Here is an 8,154-nt window from a genome sequence, read left to right as displayed (position 1 = left end):
AATGGACACACTATATGTGAAAGAAAATGTAGAATCAAATGAAGTAAAAATGAATCCACATGTTCCATAGAATCTCTATGGATAGTATTTCCATGCTCTAATAAGAATATAACAGTGGGGATCTATTATCGACCACCTGACCAGGACAGTGATAGTGACGATGAAATGCTAAGGGAGATTAGAGAGGCTATCAAAATAAAGAACTCAATAATAGTGGGGGGATTTCAATTATCCCCATATTGACTGAGTACATGTTGCCTCAGGACAAAATTCAGAGAGAAAATTTCTCGAAACTTTAAATGACTTCTTCTTGGAGCAGCAGGTACAGGAACCCACAATGGGAGAGGCAAGTCTCCATTTAGTCCTGAGTGGAGCGCAGGATTCTGTCCAAGAGGTAACTATAACAGGACCGCTTGGAAATAGTGACCATAATATAACAACATTTAACATTCCTGTGGTGGAAAGAACACCTCAACAGAGAACAAAGGGTAGGAATAAATAGTAAATTTTCAGAATGGAGAGGGGTAACTAGTGGTGTTCCCCAAGGGTCAGTCCTAGGACCAATCCTATTCAACTTATTCATAAATGATCTGGAGAAAGGGGTAAACAATGAGGTGGCAAAGTTTGCAGAGGGTGGAGATGGATGGCAGGAGAGAGATCACTTGATCATTACCTGTTAGGTTCACTCCACCTGGCATTGGTCACGGTCTGTAGACAGGATATTGGGCTGGATGGACCTTTGGTCTGACCCAGTATGGCCGTTCTTATGGCAGCAGACACATGTGGCACTAGGACAAAGAGACCAGGCCTTCAGTTCTAAACCTTCTATCCTCAAACACCCTGCTTCTCTCCCTGGGCTCCTTGAGCAATCAGTACAGCAAGCACCTTTATACTCTGTACGCTGCAGCCAACCATTTGAGGGCCAGAGGATCTCTCTCACTATTCCAAGGCCGTGTGCAAGGTATGCACCATGTATGTGTGTACAGGAAGCTATTGGCTGTATGGACATGTACCTGAGACTGAGCGCGAGTATCATGATATTGAACAAGCATGTAGGTAAAAGCAAAGCATGAACGTGAGGACACATATGAGTATGCGGCTGGGGAGGAGATGGGGATAAAGTATTTTGTAGGCTGTGGCTTAGTGACAGGAATTTGCAGGGATGGAGACTGAACAGAAGAGAAGACAGGTTCCAAGTGGGATTCATTTCCACAGTGGAAACTCTCCAGCCTTACATGCTGATAGCAGGTTAAATTTAGCTGTCCCAGGGTTTTGTTTTTTTTGGGGGGGGGAGAGTGGGGGGGGAAGGGGGAAGATACCAGTCTATCAACAGCTGCTTTGGGCTACACACTTAAGGAGGTGAAAGGCTCCAATCACTTGCTCTATGTGTAGAAGAGTCCAGATATTTCCCTAGGAGAATTGGGGAAAAAGAGCAGCAGAGGCAACTGTAGTATTCATTGCTGAACCCCTAAATCCCCCTGGCATCTTTAAAAAAAAAAAAAAGGCCCAACACTCTTTTTTCATTGCCAAGGTTGAGAAGCCCAGCAGAAAAACAAACAAAATCCATCAGCCCACCAAGATCAGACAGGATCCTCTGGTTAGAGAAGTAGTCAGGGGGTCAGGTGGTAGTGGTATGTGTGACTAGAAGCCATGTGAAAAAGGAGGCAAAGCTCTATGCCAGGACTCCCCCCGTCACTGGGCTAAATGAAAATGCAAGTCAGAGGCCAGCATGAGCACCAGACGTGAAAAGGAAGGACGATCGCAAGGCTGGATGTGTCATTTACATCAAATGCTGCAGGGTCACCTTTAGCAATTGATGTCAGGAGTCGGCAGGTCCCTCGAGCATTTGAGAGCCCTGGCTGGTGCCGGAGAAATGTGTAGCAGCCTCGTCCAACTCATAGGTTCCAGCTCTCACCAAACACTTATTTTCCTTCAAGGTCACCGGTAACAATAGTGCTCCAGGCCAGAGCAGTCTTAGTCCTGTTCACGTGGCCAGACATGCTGTCAGGGAAAGTAGAATTGCAGTCCAGTCACTGGTTACAGAAGATGGCATGGGGATTGGCCATGTGGCCAGACACCTGCACCATAAACTGAACTGACTATAGGCTCTCTGTGCAGTGCCTCCACTCTTAACGAACAGACACTTCCCCTCCCCGCAGCCCATGGGGGTAGGGGGCGTTGAAGTTGGTGAGCCTAGTTTCTGTTCTTCACCACTTTGATTCGTAATTTCATGGCCCCTTTTTTTAAGTGGAATAATGCCTCAGATTTTATTACTCTTCAGTTGTTAGCAGAAGTTTCCTATTTATCTCCATGGCGCTGCTCAGAACCATTTTCAGTGAACTTCCATCTGCTGTCACAGGCTGGGCTGTGTCTTCTGCCGTCTTGCACCGTGGTGACCTCTGACGTGCATCACCTGCAGATGTTGCTTTTACTTCCCAATGTTGTTACGTTTTAAAACAAACGCTTTTCCATAAAGTACAGAGATGGTTTGCATCTTTAATTCGGAGTGCTGTGAGTTCTGTGCACTTAACTAAAAAAAGTGGCACGAATAACCTCTAATTTTGCCACCCGACTCTCCCAAGCTAAACCTTGGTGCGTCACCTTTATAATAGAGCCAGTTTTTTTATGGGGAAGTAATAACTTGAGCCCTTTGGCTTCCTGCAACAATACTAAAAAAAAACAAAAAACAAACCAACCTCCCCCAAACACCTCTCCCCAGGTCTTGGATTATGGCACAGTCTGAATGCTGTCCAGGTCACTCAAGAGTCAGATCTGAACCTCAATCAATTTATAGTTTGGGGGTAATTCAGGCCCCTCCCCACAAAAATCAACCTGGGGCTTATTCTTTGATTTTGGAGGTTTCAGGCTCATTTACAGCCAAAATACTTGGAAGCCCAAACCTCCCCCCACCTGCAAATAAAACCAGAGAGCGAGCTCTGGTTGGATTTGCCTTAGGACATCATCATCACGCTAATCCTAGCATCCTCATCTTCTCTGCTCCTCGTGAGGTCACAGTTGTTCCCTCTCCAGCCAGGGTAGCCTAGTCATCTCAAGTCCTCAGTGTGGGAGCCGACAGTTTGCTTTAATTAAAAAGGAGACAGCCCTAGTTCTAGCTGAGACTGACAGAAAAGCCTCTCCCAGGAGAGGGGAGTCATAGGGCAGGATCCCTGTGGCTAGGCTAGAGACGTCTGCTGGTGCCCTTCCCCTCCTCATTTGGCATGGGAGCAAGTCAGCCAGGGAGGCAGCAATAACCCTGCGATGCCAAGGGAGACATTTACAGGACAGTCTCCACAAGAGCTTCCCGAAGGTCCCTCATCCTCTCACGCTCCCCCACAAAACATGCTGAACGTACACACGTGCATGGGCTAGAGATTAGCATCCCCCCGGGAGGTTAAACACGCCTCCGACCAAGCTGCACTGCTTCTGCCAAGGGGCGGGGGGGGGGGGGAAGAGAGGGGTCCTTTTGCTGCTGAATCACAGTTCTGTCTATAAATTCTGAGCTGCTGCCTCCCCTTCCAGCCCGGTGGCTCCACTTGACATCTATCCCGCCATGAAAACTCCCTTGATACGAGGAGCCACGCTCCTGCCCAGGCCTCATGCAGGACAGTATTTCCTTGTATGCAACACGGGGAGCAATGCACAAGGGCAAGATGCATGAAAGCTAAGGGGAAGTGCTGAATAAAATGTCACCTGGGCCACCTTACAAACCGACAACCCAAATCCTTGCCTCACCGCAGCTGCATCGTCCTTCGAGGGCTACTAGCGTGCGAGTACCAGTGAAGGCCTCGTGTCCAGCTTGCAGCCATAGTACGGGGAGTGGGAGGGAAGGCAGCGCTAGCTGCTGAGTTAACCACAGCACTTCACTTCCCCCACCCCCGGACAGTGCAACACCAGCGGGAGCAGTGCTGCCACTGGATCCCAGTATCACGTGGCTGGGGTTATAAACTAGAGAGTGCAGGTCAAAGGGTCCATTTCCAATGACCACTCACCCCTGAGCTCTGCAGCCAATTAAAGTGCAACTCCGTCCAGCCATCGCTGTCACTACTGGAAGCCAGGCAGCCATCTCGGACTTCCCATTGAAGGGTGCATCCCACTGTGGTCCTTGCTAAGCAGTGGAGGTCTTTGGAGACGTGGCCTATGTTAAATCCATGCAGCACTGCTCTGTGGTTCTGGCTCTGCAGCTCGAGTTGATGTGCACGTGGTAGGTATAACCAAGGAAGGTAGGTGGTTCACCCCTCCTCCAACCCTTAGTGGCTTTCCTGCCTGTCCCATGCCTAGCATCCCCCCTCTTGCTCAGATTCCACAGTAGAGGAATGTAGTTGTAAGTGGCCTTGTTATTTAGCTTCAGCAATTAGCAGAGCCGCCCGATCAAAAGATTCCTCTTTGCTGAAGGGCTTTAGTTTTCATTCAGGAACCGTTTGGAGCTCAGGGAAAAAACAACAGACCCAACGCTGGCACCAAGAACATGGATGGATGCGTGTATCATCTTCTCAGACACCAGCCACGTACTGCCAGCAGAAGGCATGGGGCGATAGCTTCAGACAGGAGGCATTATACAGCCACGGCCTGAATGGTGCAGAGGTTTAATCAGACTTCTGGGAACCCAAATGCAAATTGACCTTTGCTCATGATTAGAAAGGAGCTGGAGGGGCTGATAGTGGAAGTGACCCAGGGCTGGAATGGCAGGTAGGATAGAATACGGTCAGTAACGACGTGTGTTGGCAGCGCTAGGTAGAGGTCTAGGACTGGAATAAGAGGTTAACCTAAAGGTGATTGGGATCTGGTATCAGAAAAGCAGGGGGCCCACTGACCTGTTTGTGGACGTTTACACCGTGTCTTTACGGAATTTGCTAGGCCTGGCTCCAGGAGGGTTATTGGTCCCTTATCTCCTTGAGAACTAAAATCAAAAAACAAAACTCCAAATAAAACAGTGCACAGGGCCTGAGCGCGCCCAGAACAAGATCTCAATCTTTTCCCGCGTTGCTGGGAATACTATTTAGAATCCAAATTGAGTCCAGGACGACACCCCGGGACAGGTTTTCAAAGCTGCTCCAGCATCCACACTCAGGGACAGATTTTCAAAAGACACATGGAGTGCCGAGCACTGGAAAACCTGGCCCTACAGCTACAAGAGCAGAACAAAGTTATTCCTTAAGGCTCTAAACTCAGTATTCCGCTCCTGTCTTCCCTGGCACTGCCCTCCCTGACATACTGGTCGACTCTCTCCAGCTGCCTGGTTTAGGATCAAATAAATTAGCAAGGGCTGAGAAAAACAAAGTAGGGCAGAGCACCAGCTCCTGAAAGCAGCTGGTTTCTTCTACTACGTGTGAATGGCAAACGTCTGAGATGGAGGGAATCTCATCCATGGGACACCCCCCACTCGCCTGTTCACGTGCGCTGAAGTCTGATCTGTCTAGGTTCTTATCCTACACCCATTGCTGTAGCATCTGAGCTCCCCATGGTTTAGCACAGGCTGCGCAACTGGAGCGCCAGATGCCTGGCTCCAGGGATCCCCCGGGTGAAATGGAGCTTTAGAGGAGACGGCATGTGAATTGGAAAACAGGAACAGACAGCAGCAATAAGCTACTTTTCCCAGCTGACGTGGTTCCTTGCCCTTCCCCTGGGTTCTAGACTAGTATGTCACTCAACAGTGGCATTAACAGAGAGTTTCAGCTCTCCCGGCGGAAGGACCGTTGTGATATCTAGAATTAGAATGTGGTGTGGTGGCTCAAACCTGGAACACTAGGGGTGAAATCAGAGCCTCGCTGATCTCAAGAGCAAAATTCCCCAGCTCCATATTTCATGACCTGACCTAGAAAGGTCCCCTCAACGTTGGAATATCCCTGCTGCCACTGGTGGTGCCTGCAGCGTGATCACAGGCTTAACCGATGTTTAAGAGTTACCTTAAAGCTGAACCGTACCAGGTTGCTTTTAGTAGCGAAGTGGGGCAATAAGACATCTCCTCCCATCCAATACTCTTCTCACACCCACTCCTCCAGTTGGTGCTTCCCTCCTGCCTCCTTGGCCACCTGTTTAAGAACTAGCTTCCACAAAGACATGAATTCAGAGTATTTGCCATGGGTGAACTCCGCCTGGTACCTGCAGATTTAGGAAGGTGCACCTGGAAGAAAGTGTCAGAGCCCCCCTCCCCAGGGGTCGAGACCTTAGTGACACTCTCCTGGGAGCCTATTAATTCAGCTGAAGCCAGTTATAAACACAGTATTGTCGCAATTATGGTTCAGGGGCATATCTGTAAGTGGGTCATAGGTTGGAGTCTTCTGACAACCACTTGAGGATGTGAGGGGCAGGAGGGGGAGAGAGGGAGGAGATTGGGAGCCTGTGACTTCGCCAGAGAAGGAAGTTATGAATCGGCCTGGCACAGCGAGCAGCAATCTACCTCCTTAAGAAACCCCCGTCCTGGGTATATATGTGACATCAGTGCACTTGGGAACAGATAGGGAGTGGAGGTAACACTCAGGATTCATCAGGTGTTGCTATGTAGTATGAGGGGAGTGGGGCCGAATTCTGAGGCTACAGCTCACCAGAAACAGTCAGCAACACCTGCCCCCCACCCACTCAAGTGTGACTTGGTCTGAAAATCTGCTCTTGCTTTAGGCCTCACAAATCCCTCCAAGGTTTGAAAACAATGCTGGGAATCTCTGGTCAAGGCCCTTGTCTGGATGGGTTTCTATTTATAAGGTAGTGGAATGGCTCTCACAAAAGTGGGTAGTTGGAGCAATGTCACACCTTCTCCCAGCAGTTGCTGGGAGCGGCCAGATGAGACTGGTTCCTACTGAACTCCAGAAACACCATGGCTTCCTGTACACCAAGGAAAGGAGCGACTGGAACATTTAAGACAAACAGCAACTTGCCTCCCAAGGCATGTAAACCTGTCCCAGGCTCTCCCTCCTCCATTATGACTAGAGAAGGAGGTTTTGCATTTAAAACTACAGGCCAGTCTCCTGGTAAGTTCGGCTCCCCCAGCAAAAGACAGATGGTTCAATACTCCCCCCTCATCTCATACCTGACAGGTGCCCAAACTTCCTCTGATCTTGACTATCCAGAGATGTATCCAGAAGCGCTTTATCGTAGGCAGGGATTTAGTATTTTAAACAAACTAGAGTAGAAATGGGATAGCACACATTATGCAATACAGCATTTAAAGGTGAAATGAAAATAATTTTGTTGGAGTCTTTTGTGCATCTTTATGATGTAACAAGAGCCTCCTTCAAAAAAAGGTTTTCCCCCTCTTTGTTATAGACCTTAGAAAAGGAATACCCAGCCTGGTTTCTCCCCAGCCTGGCTGGACACCCTCTTCAAATATACTGATAGGAAGAGTCTATATCACATCATTGCATCTTACCAAGGAGGCATAGTCTTATTTTTCAGTCTATAACCCATTTTGTCACTGTCTGTGCAGATAGCTGAATACCATTCGCAGATACCGTTGGGACCCCTCTGCCTAGGATTCAGAATACTGCACAAGAAAAAGAGACTTGAATATCTAAGGTAAAAAACAAAGCAGACAAACACCACCTTTGACAAAAACTTTTCAGACTGCCTTTCTCCATCATAAAAAACAAAAGCACAACCACAGTTGATCTCCCTTTGCAGGTCACCTTTCAAGGCATCCCTGGGGTGACTTGCTCTCCTGAGCTTAATGGCTATTTAAGGATTAGCCAATCTGAGGCAATAGAACTAGGGAAGTTCAAGTGCCATTAAGTCATTGGCGTCTTTGGCAGGACTGCCAACAAGGGTGCCAACTGGGATAGTAACTTTATTCTCTGATGTGAACACCTGCCCACTAGAAATTGGACAGAAGCCATCAGCTCACAGACAGGACACCTAACAGCTGTCAAATGGTAATGACTTTCGGCGACTACCAGCCTGGGTTGGATTTGAAGTGCACTGAGCTATAAGTGAAAGGCTCCATATACAGTTGCCAAGCCGTCGAGCCAGCCAATAAAAATGCACGTAATTCCTGCAAGCCAAGGATCAATCACAGCCTTCTTTGTGCTAATCTGCTTCTTACATTGCTAAACTGGAGGTCTACCCTCTCAGGTGTTGGGCGCCACCCATTTCGCTCCAGCAGATGATCACTAAGATTGTGGGGTTGCTGCACTCAGGATAAAACCACAGGTGTTTTCTTTTAAT

This window comes from Trachemys scripta, chromosome 17, assembly GCF_013100865.1.
Source record: "Trachemys scripta elegans isolate TJP31775 chromosome 17, CAS_Tse_1.0, whole genome shotgun sequence".
Classification (NCBI taxonomy): Eukaryota; Metazoa; Chordata; order Testudines; family Emydidae; genus Trachemys; species Trachemys scripta.
This window is presented reverse-complemented; position numbering follows the sequence as displayed.